The sequence below is a fragment of the Anomaloglossus baeobatrachus genome, chromosome 3, assembly GCF_048569485.1.
Source record: "Anomaloglossus baeobatrachus isolate aAnoBae1 chromosome 3, aAnoBae1.hap1, whole genome shotgun sequence".
Lineage (NCBI taxonomy): Eukaryota > Metazoa > Chordata > Amphibia > Anura > Aromobatidae > Anomaloglossus > Anomaloglossus baeobatrachus.
This window is the reverse complement of record NC_134355.1, coordinates 57,747,210-57,761,348: the sequence shown is the minus strand read 5'-3', so window position 1 is coordinate 57,761,348 and position 14,139 is coordinate 57,747,210. Positions and strand designations below refer to the sequence as shown.

At 50.5% G+C, this 14,139-nt stretch overlaps 1 protein-coding gene across 1 annotated transcript in view; it reads left to right on the top strand.

The window, feature by feature from the left end:
* The first annotated feature begins 4,387 nt into the window (after positions 1-4,387).
* SRBD1 (S1 RNA binding domain 1) overlaps positions 4,388-14,139 on the top strand; it is a 342,086-nt gene continuing 332,334 nt past the window's right edge. Inside the window, 1 exon segment of the mRNA XM_075338030.1 lies at positions 4,388-4,470. The gene's annotated coding sequence lies outside the window, so the exon portion shown is untranslated.

Here is a 14,139-nt window from a genome sequence, read left to right as displayed (position 1 = left end):
CGGCGGCCGGGTCTTGGCGGGCCGAGCAGGGCATCGCTGCGGCGGCCTGGGCTTGGCGGGCCGCACCTGGCGTGGCTGCGGCCTGGCTCAGCGTCGCCGCGCCGGGCGCCTCTTCAGGGACCGCGGGCGTGGCAGCAGGGGTCGGGGCATCCGGGCCGGCAGGGGTAATACTGGACTCACCCATCGGTGGCAGCATCGGGGTCTGAGTCGTCGCCGTCCGGTCTGGCACTCGTCGTGCGGTTCCCCTCTCATAGGCCTGAACCGCGGCAGCCATCTCCAGAAGTTCCATGCGTTCTTCCCTGATCTGCTCCACGACCCGGGTCTCCAGTCGGTCGCAGAACTGGGCCAGCTCCCGATACCACCAGGCAGCGGAGCCCGGTTCTGGGTTTCTGCGGTCAGACGCCATTTCTTCTGCGCCCTCTTCTGCACGATTTCCCAGCAGTGGACTCGCCGTTGCCTCTAGTAGCAAGCTGTTCAGTTTCTGCTCTGCCTCTTTCAGCAGCTCCTCTCCCAGCAGCAGGCTTCTGGCTCCCTTTCTGTCCCGACGTCTCTGGACGCTTCCGCTCTCTTCACAAGCGAGGTCAGGACTCCCCAGGGGATCTCTGGGTAGCCACACCTCTTCGTGGGCGGTAACTTCTTCCAGCGCGGGCTGCTGTTGTTTTTCAGCGCGCTTTTCATGGTGGCAATATGGCGGCGCTTCCAATTTTTCAAGCGGACCGCCCAGGCACATGGTCACCTGTCTGAACAGGTCTAGTCCTTATCCTGTTCGTGACGCCAGATGTGAAGCCCCACAGGTGTTGTGTCGGTGCATTACCTTCAGGGACTCCACTCAGCTGGATCTGGTCACAGGTAGGAGATCTTCTTCTTGTCGTGACGCCACTCTCAGTATTGCGGTCAGTGGGGACCGCCACTGCAGGTTGAGGGACGCCTGGGGCTGATGGTGAGTGCAGTTAGTTGGAATAGCCTCCTGAGAGTGAGGCAAGCCCCAGGGCCCTGTGTAGGTGCGTAGTACCACAAGGCGCAGAATAACTCCACACAGGCAGAATGTCTTTCAGGGTTTTTACTCACTTCAGGTGGCAGGGTGAGTAACCCGGGCGTAGCTGGGATGAACCAGGCGGGAACCAGGTATCCTTCAGGCTGACTTCTGAGGGTGACTACTAACTCGCCTTCCTTAGCCCTTGGTGGTTTGGGGTGACCCCGACTTTTAGTCCCTATGGGGGTCACCCAGGGAAGTTGCTGAAGCCTCACTCCCCTTCGTTTGCCGTTTGCTTGTCGCCTGGACCAGGCCACTCCAGCTGCTTGCCTCCTGTGACCTATGGGCCCTAACTGTGGCTACGTGGCTGCGGCTTTTGTGGTGTTGTGGCGTGGGCTTTGAGAGCCCCACACCGGCAGGTTTAGCAAAAGAAAGCTGGATCTATCTCCGCTTCGGGATCTGCCGCCCGTTTGGGCCTGGTACTCTCTAGCAGTCTCCTTACTTCCCACTCCGTGCTCTTCTCTCTAGCTGAGATGGGTTTCGGGTAGCACTCCTAGTTGACCGTTCTCCCCCGTCGGTAGCCACTGCGCGGACGCTGTCAGACTACAGCAGCCCAGGGGAAGGGGTCAGCTCTCCTCGGAGCTCCCTGGGCTCTGCTCTGAACCGGCTCACATCTGGGACCTTCACTGCTGCTCCTGTCTGAGCTTCACTTTCCTGCTCCTCACTCCTCCACACTCTGCTGCAGACTCTAGACTGTTTACTCCTCCTCCTTTCCCTTTTGTGCCTGCCTAGGCCACCTAGCAACCAGATTCTCTTACCACACCCCTTGAGAGGAGATGGAGGCTTTTGGCCCCCTCCACTATTCCAGTGAAGGTGAAGGCTTTTCCCCCTCCTGGGATCCCCAGGGGTCCTCTCATGGGTACATGTGTGAGACCTGATCACTATGCGCCTGTGTTCCACACCCCGGTCAGCCTTCTGGATTACCTGTATTGTACTGTCCCCAGCATGGGTGCAGTACTCAGTGGTGCCTGACCAGGTCAGGGGCGCCACACTCACCGTTCCTCGATCCCCGATCCCCGGCGCTGCACGGCATTCACACTGCTGCGGCGGCTTTTACTATTTTGAAAAAGCCGGTCGCTCATTAAACAATCTCCTATTCCCTGCTTTCCCCGCCCACCGGCGCCTATGATTGGTTGCAGTGAGACACGCCCCCACACTGAGTGACAGGTGCCTCACTGTACCCAATCACAGCAGCCGGTGGGCGTGTCTATACTGTGCAGTAAAATAAATAAATAAATAATTAAAAAAAACCGGCGTGCGGTCCCCCCCAATTTCAATACCAGCCAGATAAAGCCATACGGCTGCAGGCTGATATTCTCAGGATGGGGAGCTCCACATTATGGGGAGGCCCCCACCCTAACAATATCAGTCAGCAGCCGCCCAGAATTGCCGCATACATTATATGCGACAGTTCTGGGGCTGTACCCGGCTCTTCCCGATTTGCCCTGGTGCTTTGGCAAATCGGGGTAATAAGGAGTTAATGGCAGCCCATAGCTGCCACTAAATCCTAGATTAATCATGTCAGGCGTCTATGAGACACCTTCCATGATTAATCTGTAAATTACAGTAAATAAACACACACACCAGAAAAAAATCCTTTATTAGAAATTAAAAAACACACACATATACCCTGGTTCACCACTTTAATCAGCCCCAAAAAGCCCTCCATGTCCGCCGGAATCCAGGATGCTCCAGCGTCGCATCCAGCGCTGCTGCATGGAGGTGACCGGAGCTGCAGAAGACACAGCCGCTCCGGTCACTTCCACGCAGCAAATGAGGTGAGTAGCGCGATCAGCTGAGCTGTCACTGAGGTTACCCGCGGCCACCGCTGGATCCAGTGACAGCGGGTAACCTCAGTGATAGCTCAGCTGATCGCGCGGCTGTCTTCATTAGCTGCGTGGAGGTGACCGGAGCGGCTGTGTCTGCTGCAGCTCCGGTCACCTCCATGCAGCAGAGCTGGATGCGACGCTGGAGCATCCTGGATTCCGGCGGACATGGAGGGCTTTTTCGGGCTGATTAAAGTGGTGAACCAGGGTATATGTGTGTGTTTTTTATTTCTAATAAAGGATTTTTTCGGGTGTGTGTGTTTATTTACTGTAATTTACAGATTAATCATGGAGGGTGTCTCATAGACGCCTGACATGATTAATCTAGGATTTAGTGGCAGCTATGGGCTGCCATTAACTCCTTATTACCCCGATTTGCCAAAGCACCAGGGCAAATCGGGAAGAGCCGGGTACAGCCCCAGAACTGTCGCATCTAATGTATGCGGCAATTCTGGGCGGCTGCTGACTGATATTTTTAGGCTGGGGGGCTCCCCATAACGTGGAGCTCCCCATCCTGAGAATACCAGCCTTCAGCCGTATGGCTTTATCTGGCTGGCATTAAAATTGGGGGGGACCGCACGCCGTTTTTTTTTAATTATTTATTTATTTATTTTACTGCACAGTATAGACACGCCCACCGGCTGCTGTGATTGGGTGCAGTGAGGCACCTGTCACTCAGCGTGGGGGCGTGTCTCACTGCAACCAATCATAGGCGCCGGTGGGCGGGGAAAGCAGAGAATAGGAGATTGTTTAATGAGCGGCCGGCTTTTTCAAAATAGTAAAAGCCGCCGCAGCAGTGTGAATGCCGTGCAGAGCCGGGCCGGTGATCGGGGAACGGTAAGTATGAGAGAGGGGGGGAAACTGACCAACAGACTGTGAGAGAGGGACAGACAGACAGAGAGACAGAGAGACCGACTGACGGACTCAGGGAGATTGACCGACATACACAGAAATAGAAAGAATAGCCGACATCACTAGAAATAAAAACACCAAACGGACACGGACTATAGGTAGATGCATACGTGTTTACTAACGTGTGTGCACATACCCATAGACTTTCATTGTGTCCACGTGTGCGTGCTCCGTGCAGATAACGGACATGCATCCGTGCCAAACGCAAACACATACGGATCACGGACACGCACACACGGACATAATGAAATAACGCACGTGTGACCACAATCATAGATTAACATTGGTGCACGTTTGGCCGTGTCTCCGGCATATACGGAAACGGACCAAACACGCACGTGTATCACGGACGTGTGAAGGGGGCCTAACAGATGTTTTCAGTACATTGTATGGTAAAATGAATGGTGTCATTTACAAATACTGACTCAAGGAACAAAGGAAGGTAAGAATGAAAGGTGGTGCAATGTGTTTTTTTCTTCTTTTTGGGACGTGTCGTCTCATTACAAAACACCACACATTACATGGTTTTTATCTCACAGACGGATAACTAGTCTGCGCATGCGTGGTTGAATAACGCAGTCGGTAATTGTAGAGGTGTTTTGATCCACTCTGCACCCTGTAGAAGGAGGCGGGGTTCAGGAAAGCGCTGGAAGATTGAAGAACTGCTGCCCGGGCTGGACGTGTTCGCTGTGCATTGAGGTCAGCGTAAATCCCGGTCTGTCTGTATCTGACTCTTCCGCCGGCAATAGTCTCACATGGTGCTACAGCAGACAGCAGGGGCCACATAACGGCTCTGTGCCGTACGGCGCTCCCGTTGTGGTGAGGCATGCCGGGAAGTGTAGTTTTTCCGCAGCTGGATAGACACAGGTTGCTAATGGCTTCTGTAGGGCTGGGGAGCTGCTTGTATTATTTGATTCCATTATTGATACTCGTCCTGTCTCCCCTGACAAATAAGCCACGGTCATTTATTAGTGAGGAGCCGCCCCTTTAATAAAAGTCCATTAAAGGGGCAGTCCCAACAGCTGCTCAGGGATTCTGCCTTTACCTCTGACCTATGTGATGCTATGGTGACTTTTTTTCCATATCATTTGCAGCCGTGATTTCGTTATGAGGACATATCTCTCTACATCTACATTATGTGCTTAAAGGGTTTGTCCAGAGAGGCCAGTACAGTCGCTTTTTTTTTTTTACAGATTGAAGCGTTCGATGCATCTTCATAGATGGCCATTGTTTCTTTTGCAGCATACCGCTTATTAAAGTTTTCTGCCGTCATTGAGTTAATTAACGCTTTTGTTTACTGTTCGTTGCCTAAGAGACCGACCACCTCTGCTAGACGGCAGATCATGCACAATGTTCACAAGCTCTGTTACGTTAAGCACTGACTTGTTTTTAAGCTGGCCAGGATCACTTACAAGCTAAACAGCAGCGGTGGTCGGTCTCCTAGGCAACAATATGTAAACAATTGTTGAAGGGAACCTGTCCCCAGATTTGGGGCCTATAAGCTGCAGCCACCACCAGTGGGCTCTTATATACAGCATTCTAACATATTGTATATAAGAGCCCAGGCCGCTGTGGAGAACATAAAAAACACTTTATAATACTCACCTAATGGTCGCTGTGGTGGAGTTGGGTCAAATATGCGTCTCCTTTCTCCGGTGCCGGTGCCGCATCTTTCGGCCATCTTTGTCCTCTTTCTTCTGTAGCCAGGGTTCATGACTTGTCCTACGTCATCCAGACTCGCCAGCATTGAGGTCCTGAGCAGACGCACTTTAATCTGCCCTGAGCAGAGCAGATCAAAATATTGGTGTGCGCCTGCACGGGACCGGAGAGTGTGTATGACGTAGGATGCGTCACACACACAGGCTTCAGAAGGAGGACAAAGATGCCCGAAAGGGAAGGCGCCGGCATCGGAGAACGGAGACGCCCATATGGCCCAAGTCCACCGCAGCGACCGTTAGGTAAGTATTATAAAGTGTTTTTTATGTTCTACACAGCGGCCTGGGCTCTTATATATAGCATGTTAGAATACTGTATATAACAGCCCAGTGGTGGTAGCCGCAACTTATAGGCCCCAAATCTGGTGACAGATCCAGATCTGGTGGATTACATGCGTTTTTCATGTGTTTCCGCCACGGAACTAAAAATCCCATGTGCGTTGTTTTGCCTGTGAATTTTCTGCATCTAATGCAAGGCTATGGGGAAAATTTGCACAAAACTTATTATTTACAAAACTCATTGTATCCACATGAGAAATGTACATGTTGCAGAGTTGGAAAAATTCTCATCAGGTCAGTTTACATAGAGTAAAAAAAGAAGTGCAGTGGGCAGGAGATTTCTAGAAATCCCATCCATTTTGCATGACTGCAATACGCTGCTTTTTTGATGCACTGAGAACATGAAGCGTCAAATACTCACCAAAAGCTCATTGTGGGAATGTAGGATGGATACGGAGAAGCATTGTTATTTTATTTTGTTCCATATGTGACAATCACTGGTGAAACTGATGAAAAAACTGACATTGATGAAACTCAGACTGGTAAAAAAAATCGTCAATCCTTGTATGAGGCCTAAAGGGGGCTTTACACGCTGCGATATCGCTAATGCGGAGTCGTTGGGGGTCACGGAATTTGTGACGCACATCCGGCCGCATTAGCGATGTTGCTGCGTGTGACACCGATGATCGATTTTGCATTGTTGCAAAAACGTGCAAAATCGCTCATCGGTGACATGGGGGTCCATTCTCAAAAATCGTTACTGCAGCAGTAACGAGGTTGTTCCTCGTTATTGCGGCAGCACACATCGCTCCGTGTGACACCGCAGGAACGAGGAAGCTCTCCTTACCTGCCTCCCGGCCGCTATGCGGGATGTTACGTCCCGCCCATCTCCGCCCCTCCGCTTCTATTGGGCGGCCGCTCAGTGACGTCGCTGTGACGCCGCATGGACCGCCCCTTTAGAAAGGAGGCGGTTCGCCGGTCACAGCGACGTCGCCGGGCAGGTAAGTATGTGTGACGGGTCTGGGCGATGTTGTGCGGCACGGGCAGCGATTTGCCCGTGTCACACAACACATGGGGACGGGTACCCACACTAGCGATATCGGGACTGATATAGCAGCGTGTAAAGCGGCCTTAAGGCCACGTGCACACGTTGAGTATTTCATGAGTTTTTTACCTCAGTATTTGTAGCTAAAACCAGGAGTGGAACAATCAGAGGAAAAGTATAATAGAAACACGACGCCACTGCTGCATTAGGCCGGTTTCACACATCCAGTTTTTCGTCAGTTTGCCAGATTTGGTGCACGCCAGTACAGTGTATACAGTACAATGGCAGCGCGACAATGGCAGCGCCACAAGCGCCGGTCACATGCTGCCATGTGACTGGAGCATGTGACCCGAAAGTTGCGGGGCTGCCATTGTACTGTATACACTGTACTGGTGTGCACCGGATGTGTGAAACGGCCCTTATTCACCCACTCCTAGTTTTGGCTACAAATACTGAGGTAAAAGACACCCAAATACTCAGCGTGTGCACGTGACCTTACACATACTGAGGTAAAACCTCACCAAATACTCAGCGTGTGCACGTGGCCTTACACATACTGAGGTAAAACCTCACCAAATACTCAGCGTGTGCACGTGGCCTTACACATACTGAGGTAAAACCTCACCAAATACTCAGCGTGTGCACGTGGCCTTACACATACTGAGGTAAAACCTCACCAAATACTCAGCATGTGCACGTGGCCTTACACATACTGAGGTAAAACCTCACCAAATACTCAGCATGTGCACGTGACCTTACTCATACTGAGGTAAAACCTCACCAAATACTCAGCATGTGCACGTGGCCTTACACATACTGAGGTAAAACCTCACCAAATACTCAGCGTGTGCACGTGACCTTACTCATACTGAGGTAAAACCTCACCAAATACTCAGCGTGTGCACGTGACCTTACACATACTGAGGTAAAACCTCACCAAATACTCAGCGTGTGCACGTGACCTTACACATACTGAGGTAAAACCTCACCAAATACTCAGCGTGTGCACGTGACCTTACACATACTGAGGTAAAACCTCACCAAATACTCAGCGTGTGCACGTGGCCTTACAAATACTGAGGTAAAACCTCACCAAATACTCAGCGTGTGCACGTGACCTTACTCATACTGAGGTAAAACCTCACCAAATACTCAGCATGTGCACGTGGCCTTACTCATACTGAGGTAAAACCTCACCAAATACTCAGCGTGTGCACGTGACCTTACTCATACTGAGGTAAAACCTCACCAAATACTCAGCGTGTGCACGTGACCTTACTCATACTGAGGTAAAACCTCACCAAATACTCAGCGTGTGCACGTGACCTTACACATACTGAGGTAAAACCTCACCAAATACTCAGCGTGTGCACGTGACCTTACACATACTGAGGTAAAACCTCACCAAATACTCAGCGTGTGCACGTGACCTTACACATACTGAGGTAAAACCTCACCAAATACTCAGCGTGTGCACGTGGCCTTACAAATACTGAGGTAAAACCTCACCAAATACTCAGCGTGTGCACATGGCCTTACAAATACTGAGGTAAAAAACTCACCAACTACTCAACATCTGCACGTGGCTTTACAGAGATTTTCTGGCTCCACTTACTCCACATATGGGGCTGCAGCCTTTGTTAATATTTGTCTGCCAGGTATCGTGCTTCTGTCCTATTTATTAAAAATAAAAGGTCCTGCAGAGTGGCTATCAGCACCAAGTCTGCCAAACCGCCGTCCTTCTGAGGTCGAGAGTGAGAGGTGCGGAATAAGGCTAGGTTTGCACACTGCGTCTTTTTGACGCTGCGTTTTTGTGCGTTTTTGGCCGCTAAAAACGCACCTGCGTCGAAAAAATGCATAAATAAACGCATGCGTTTTTGCCGCGATTTGGTGCGTTTTTGGCTGCGTTTTTCTGCGTTTTTGATCTCTGCGTTTTGCTGCGTTTTTCAAATGCATTGCATGGGCGGAAAACGCAGAAAAACGCAGGAAAGAACTGACATGTCCATTTTTTTTTTTTAACTCAAAAACGCAGGTAAAAAAAAACAGATGTGTGCGGACAGCAAAAATGAAAACTCATAGACTTTGCTGGGGAAGCAAAGTCCTGCAGTTTTAAGGCCAAAAACGCACCCGAAAAACGTGCAAAAACGCCGCGAAAAACGCACTGTGCGCACATAGCCTTAATCCCCTCAGGCCTGGTTCACACTTTGCCTATTTGTTGTGGATTCTATGTACATAAACAGCATTTTGCCAAATCAGTAAAGTGGACAGGCGCTGGTTTTTGGGGGCATGGTTGAGTCGGACTCTCCCGATTTATGAAGAGGCCGACGTTTCGTCATGAATTTAGTGTCATGCGCTTCCATCCGCCACATCAGAAATCATGCCTCATTCAGGTAGTGAAGTGACATTTTTGGGTAGGGAACGTCACAGCTCGCCATCAATTAGATGAGCCAAGACTCCATTGGAGTGGTGGTTTAAATCTAAGTCCCCTGCCCCTATCTTAGGCTTGCGACACACATCCGTGCTGCCGGCACGTGTTTGTCATTTTTTACACGTACCGGCGGCACGGAGACACGTTAACCAATGCTACCCTATTGTAGCAGGCACACACACGTAAAACCACACGGAACGTGTGTCCGTGTGCGTTTGTACGTGTGTGCGTTTTTCAAAGCGCTGACATGTCAGTGATTTCTCCCGCAGCACGGGTGTCACACGGCCCGCACCCGTACCACACGGGTGTAGTGTGGATGCGGTCCCGTGTGACACGCGCCGGAGAAAACACACATGTCAGTGAAAAAAAAAAAACATTAACTCACCTTCTCCAGCCCTCCTGTCTCTGCCGCAGCTGCCTCTTGCTGCCGACCGCCGCTCATTATTCTCATTGAATATTCACTTCACTGCCTGGCAGCAGCAGCAGCGGGGAGACGGGAGGGCTGGAGACCGAGGATCAGCACCACGGACAGCAGCGCGGACAGCAGGAAGGACCAGGTGAGTATGTTAATTACCGGTTCTACGTGTGCTATCGCGGATAGCACACGTAGAACACACGTGTCACGCACGTACCAGAGACACGTACTTACCTGCACGCAACACGCAGGGAAAATACGTGTCTCTCGGCACGTGCGTGAATTTCACGTGAGTGTGGCAGAAGCCTTAGGCTGCTTTCACACATCAGTTTTTTGCAATCAGGCACAATCCGGCGCTTTGCAGAAAAAACGCATCTGGTTTTTTTTGCCGCCGGATGCATTTTTTCCTCATAGACTTGCATTAGCGCCGGATTGTGCCGCATTGCCTTGCGTTGTGTCCGTTTTTTGCCGGATACGGCATATTTAGAGGATGCGGCGGCCACATGGAACGTTGCTTGCAGTGTTTTTTGTCTGCAGCGAAAAACCGCATCGCACCGGATTCGGCGAGATGCGGCGCGATTAACAATGCAAGCCTATGGACGCCAGATGCGGCGTCCTGCGTAAAAAAACCGCATCCGGCCGCCGGATACGTTTTTTTTTAACTGCGCATGCTCAGTATCATACCGGATCCATCAAAAAACGGACGGGCCGCATGGAAAAACTTTATGCAACGAATCCGTTTTTTTTCGCTGCATCCGTTAGATTTTTGAGCTGGAAACCTAGCGAAAATTATCGCTACGCCAGCTTCACATGCACTCACCTTGCCCTGCGACGTCGCTCTGAGTTAAATGCTATTGGTGGCAATTCGTGGTACAGAACATTTTGGATCAGTTCACGTTTATCCTGTGCTCTATGCTGTGCACTTATCTTAGGGTTTCCATCTATATCTCATGATGTACAATACAAAATTATATCTTAGGTACCGTATTAGCTAGAAAAATCAATGTAAATACTTTTATGCCCAAAAATGACAAAAAGTGTTTTAAGGAATGATACCTTTTATTGGCCAACCAGAAAAATTATATTTGCAAGCTTACAGAGCAAACGACCCCTTCATCAGGCAGGTTTGCAAAAGAATTAATGAGACCAAGGCACAACATTTAAGTCTGTAAGAGATGTTACAACAGGACATTTTTGCATGGGAAAGATGGGGTGAAGTCCAAAGATGAGCCAGGGAAATTAAATTAAGGTTTTTGTTAGAAATGGAGATGTGGTGAAAGTGATGGGTGATCTGGAGTCAGTCTGGTGGAGGTGTGAAGTGTGTCCATGTAGTGAGCCATAAATCCAGGTGCTAGGGCGAGACCTTTGGTCAAAGACTTGAACATTCTTATCAGTTTGAATTCCCAGATTTTTCTCTTTCACCCTTAAAATGACCTTTTAAGGCTATAAATCTGCTATACTGTGTCCTGGTCCTGAGAAATGTTTTCTCACCGGCGTATCCAGCTCATTCCTTATAGTGTGCCTGTGTAGATTCATCCTCATTTGTAGATTTTGCTTAGGTTCTGCAATATAAGTTTCTCCAGGGCACATTGTGGATTGTATCATGTCACCACATTGGAGGACATACATGAAAAGAAATCCATGATCTTATGATTTGTGTTGGGTGTGCGGACTGTATCCGTTTGTAGAATGTGGGTACAGGTTCTGCATTTTTTCTTTTAAAGGGAATTTGCCCATCTCTGATGGTGATGAGAGGACTAGTTTGACAAGGAGATTCCTTAAAGGGGTTGTCCACTACACTTCTGATTCTCACTTGTTTCCCCCAGTTAAAATAAAAGACCCTGAACTCACCTCTGATTCTGGCGCCGTTCCAGCGCTGTTGGTAATTGCGGTTAAGGGCTCACATGACATTGTGATGTCTTGGGAACTCCGCGTTCAATTACTGCTGACTTCTCTCACTCTGCTTTTGGATCAAATGAGTTAGGCGGCTTTCACACTATGTTTTTTTAGCATGCGTCATGAACGTTTTTTTAACGCAAACACGGATCCAGTGCAAATGCGTTTTCATTTCAATGCATTTGCAATGGACTCACGTCAACATGCGTTCACCTGCGTTTGCGTGCGTTATAGTGAGGATCCAGCGACTTGCAGTTTTTTAACTTTCTCTAGTCCCTTCCACGACAGCATAGGAGGTTGTCTCTCCACGCCCTAATTGGGACAGGAAGTACAAGAGGTTTAAAAGGACCCTCCCACCTCCCATAGCCAGTGTCTTTCCTGTCCCCATGGGGCATGGAGAGGTTTTCTTTTTCTCCTATGCTGTGGTGGCCGGCGAACTACAGTATAAATTTTTTTTTTTTCCCCTCTTACCTTAAGCCGGACAGTATCGGTCGGGCCTTCGCTGCTCCTCCCTTGCTGTTCCCTCACGCTGTGGGGGACCGCTGCTCCAGCCTTCCGGAACTCCTCTGGGGTGATGCAGGCTGTGGAGCTCCCCGGCCGGCGTCCTCCCTGAGCCACCGGCCGCTTCCTGCATGCACGCTGCTGGAGCGATCCGGAAGTGCTACCGTGGAACTTCCGGAGGGGGATCTTATTGGGACGGTTCGGAGTACTATGGGGTTAGAGGAAGTACAGTCTCTTCCCTCTATCCAGGATGAAATGTTTGCTGGCCTGAAAACAGTCAAACAATTAGGGTTTCCGGTTCATGCCAATATTCTGGATATTGTCTCTCAGGAATGGGAATTTCCTGAGAGGCGGGTACGGAGTGACCCTAGACGCCGGTTTCCTCTAGAACCTTCTGGATTACATTGGGAGGTCCCAAAAGTAGATGTACAGGTGGCTAGGGTAGCTAAACAAACGGCGCTTCCCTTTGAAGATACTTCCCAACTTAAGGATCAGATGGATAGGAAGGTAGAAGGCCTAATGAAGCGATCCTGGGAGGCATCGTCTTCTTCCATTCAGGCTAACATTGCCTCCACTTGTGTATCCAGGTCCCTACTTAGGTGGTTAGACCAGTTGGAGGCTCATATTTCCCAAGGTACCCCTCGGGAGGAGTTGCTGGAATCCCTTCCCTTACTTAGGAAGGCTACCAGTTTTTTGGCAGATACCTCGGTGGAATCAGTCCGCCTGGCGGCCAGGACCTCGGTTCTATCTAACTCTGCCAGACGTGCCCTCTGGCTTAAGGCCTGGAGTGGAGACTCCACCTCCAAAATGAGGCTTTGCTCCCTTCCGTTTAAAGGGGATTTGGTGTTTGGGCCTGCCCTGGATGATATTCTGGACAAGGCGACTGATCGTAAGGCCTTACCTGATCCTAGACCCACCAGGAAGCGGTCCTTTCGTCCCTCACTGCCTCCGGCCTCCCAACCCAGGGGAAAAGGGAAGGCGGGCCGGTGGAGCTATCCTAAGGGTAGAGGGAGAAACCTCCTCATCCCTCCACATCAACAACGTCCTCAGCAGGACAAACAGTGACTCGGCTCGGGTGGGGGGACGACTCTCGGCGTTTCTTCCCCAGTGGCGGTCCATAACCTCCTGCCAATGGGTTCTGAAGATCGTCTCAGAAGGTCTCCTAATAGAATTCATCTCCCCCCCTCTTCCGGGTCTCCGAGTCACAGCTCTGGCGTCGCAGGTTTCACAGGCTCTGTTGTACGCAAAGATTCTAGAGCTAATGCACTCGGGGATCTTTTCCCCAGTCCCGAGTCAGGAAGAAGGGCTAGGACACTACTCCCGCCTCTTCCTTGTCAAGAAGCCGTCTGGCGACGTCCGGATAATAATCAATTTAAAGCGTCTCAACCGACGGGTCAGGTACCGGCAGTTCAAGATGGAGTCAGTAAAATCGGCTATCCCCCTGATAGGTCTACACCACCAGATGGCCTCTATAGACTTGAAGGACGCCTACTTCCATGTGCCCGTCCATCCGGGTCACAGGCAATACCTCAGGTTTGCGGTTCTACACGGTGAGGAAGTGCTTCATTTCCAATTCAATGTACTTCCCTTCGAGATCTCCTCGGCTCCAAGGATCTTTTCAAAGATCATGGCAGAGGTGGTCGCCTTCATACGATTGCAGGGTATCTGTCTGGTTCCATATTTGGACGACTTTCTTCTCATGGCTCCCTCTGCTCCGACCCTCCGGAGCCATGTGGAAAAGTCTTAGGAATCCTTCGGTCCCTGGGATGGATTCCCAATCTCAAAAAATCACAGTTAAACCCCTCCTCCACTCGGCAGTTTCTCGGAGTGCTGCTGGACTCCGACCGACAGACATCTTTTCTCCCGGAGGGCCACAGGGTAGCTCTGTTAGCCAAAATATCAAAGCTTCGCAGTCAGGCTCGCCCGACGCTTCGAGCGGCTATGTCGGCTCTGGGTTCTATGACATCCTGCATTCCCTCAGTCAGGTGGGCTCAGGCCCATTCTCGGTGTCTCCAGGATCATATCCTGGCGCATTGGGACAGACTCCCGTCATCCCTAAACAGACGGTTTCACCTCTCGGGGACCGTCT